Source organism: Anastrepha ludens, unplaced genomic scaffold (genome assembly GCF_028408465.1).
Source record: "Anastrepha ludens isolate Willacy unplaced genomic scaffold, idAnaLude1.1 ptg000122l, whole genome shotgun sequence".
NCBI lineage: Eukaryota > Metazoa > Arthropoda > Insecta > Diptera > Tephritidae > Anastrepha > Anastrepha ludens.
The window spans coordinates 12,501-15,000 of record NW_026530115.1 but is presented as its reverse complement, the minus strand read 5'-3'; the positions used below and the strand labels follow the sequence as shown (position 1 = coordinate 15,000).

Sequence of the window (2,500 nt, the reverse complement as noted above, 5' to 3'; positions counted from 1 at the left end):
TATGAAATATAATCAAATCGAATTTATATGAAACTATATTCGATTAAATGTATGAAATTAAAATTTACCACAATACATTCATATGATAAACTGAGTAAATATATAATAAAGCCATTTGAAATATATTGAATTCTATTAAGTTAGATTTTCACCATACATTTTTCACAATGCGTTGTGTACATTGTCAGAAACACTCACGGTGAAGGCAAGTGAGATATATATGAAAGAAAATCAAATCGAATTTATATGAAACTATATTCGATTAAATGTATGAAAGTAAAATTTACCACAATACATTCATATGATAAACTGAATAAATATATAAGAAAAACATTTGAAATATATTGAATTGTATTAAGTTAAATTTTGCCCATACATTTTTCACAATACGTTGTGTACATTGTCAGAAACACTCACGGTGAAGTCAAGTGAGATATATATGAAAGAAAATCAAATCGAATTTATATGAAACTATATTCGATTAAATGTATGAAAGTAAAATTTAACAAAATTTTGCCCATACATTTTTCACAATGCGTTGTGTACATTGTCAGAAACACTCACGGTGAAGGCAAGTGAGATATATGAAAGAAAATCGAATCGAATTTATATGAAACTAAATTCGATTAAATGTATGAAAGTAAAATTTAACACAATACATTCATATGATAAACTGAATAAATTATAATAAAGACATTTCAAATATATGGAAAATATCATCATATATATAATTTAGTATTTTAATATATATTTAGTTAAGTTGATGGTATTATTGAAATATATAAAATGTAATTGAATTATATGAAATCAAACTGAAATGTATTGAATTGAATTTTTCCCATACATTTTTCACAATGTGTGGTGTGCATGGCAAAAAACACTCACGGTGAAGGCATGTGAATAATATGAAAATATCAACATTTAACTAACCAATGATATTGAAGCATATAAATCGAATCATAACTATATGAAACACGAATTTGAGTTATGTTAAACTGGTGATATTGTGGATTTATTCCTAGTTTTCCATACGTTAGTTTAAATAGAAACAATTTTCGAATATGTATACATATATGAAGAATTTATATTCTATACTAACATATTATGGAATGTAACTATTGATTGTTACCTTGGCATATTGGTGTATTGTGAGATTTCATTCATAGTTTTCCATACGTTAGTTTAAATAGAAACAATTTTCGAATATATATACATATATGAAGAATTTATATTCTATACTAACATATTATGGAATGTAACTATTGATTGTTACCTTGGCATATTGGTGTATTGTGAGATTTCATTCATAGTTTTCCATACGTTAGTTTAAATAGAAACAATTTTCGAATATATATACATATATGAAGAATTTATATTCTATACTAACATATTATGGAATGTAACTATTGATTGTTACCTTGGCATATTGGTGTATTTGTGATTTTATTCATAGTTTTCCATACGTTAGTTTAAATAGAAACAATTTTCGAATATATATACATATATGAAGAATTTATATTCTATACTAACATATTATGGAATGTAACTATTGATTGTTGCCTTGGCATATTGGTGTATTTGTGATTTTATTCATGGTTTTCCATACGTTAGTTTAAATAGAAACAATTTTCGAATATATATACATATATGAAGAATTTATATTCTATACTAACATATTATGGAATGTAACCTTGGCATATTGGTGTCATTGTATTTTATTCCTGGTATTCTATAGTTAGTTTAAATAGAAATAAATTTTTGAATTCAAAATTTTATATTCTATACTAGCATTACATAGAAATTATCCTCAACTGTTTGTTTCTTGTATACATACAGGAAATTAAACAGATGAAGAAAAAAAAAAAACAAAACAAATAAAAATTATAAGAAAAACTAAATTTTAAACAAAAGAAAAAAGGAGAAATTTTTTCAATCATATATATATTTATGATTAAAAAATAGAATTATGGAATTATTAATTTCAATTCAGAGAGAAAAATTATGTAATATATGAAATTATTACATTAAAAATGCATTTGAAGAAAAAGTAAAATGTTATTAAAAATGATACATTTGAAAATTGGCAAATATTAAGAAGAAATATCGTTCTTATATTTTTATACAAAATATATATAGAGAACGAAAATTCTTTTTCATAAAAAACGGTTTTTGAATTCTGATAAGAAAAGCTAAAGGGGTCGGCGGGAGCGCACATTGAACGAAAGAAAATGAAAGAAAAACACAACAAAGAAGAAGACCAAATAAAATACAAATATTTTATACAAATAAAAGCACATTATTAATAAATAATAATAATAATAATGATGATGATGATGAGATGATACATAAATTGTGTTATTAAAATTATGTTCTATTGTATGTGCGTTTTCCCCTTTACTTTTTATATACACCGTAATTTATGAAATTTTCAAATATGAAAAACAAAGAAAAATATATAAACAAATATATATATTATTCTGGTTGATCCTGCCAGTAGTTA

At 23.4% G+C, this 2,500-nt stretch overlaps 1 non-coding gene across 1 annotated transcript in view; it reads left to right on the top strand.

Annotated features, from left to right (window-relative positions):
• Positions 1 to 2,474: 2,474 nt before the first annotated feature.
• Positions 2,475 to 2,500, top strand: part of LOC128871378 (small subunit ribosomal RNA) — a 1,991-nt gene continuing 1,965 nt past the window's right edge. Inside the window, exon 1 of the ribosomal RNA XR_008455929.1 lies at positions 2,475 to 2,500. This exon is cut by the window's right edge and continues 1,965 nt beyond it. This is a non-coding gene — a ribosomal RNA (small subunit ribosomal RNA).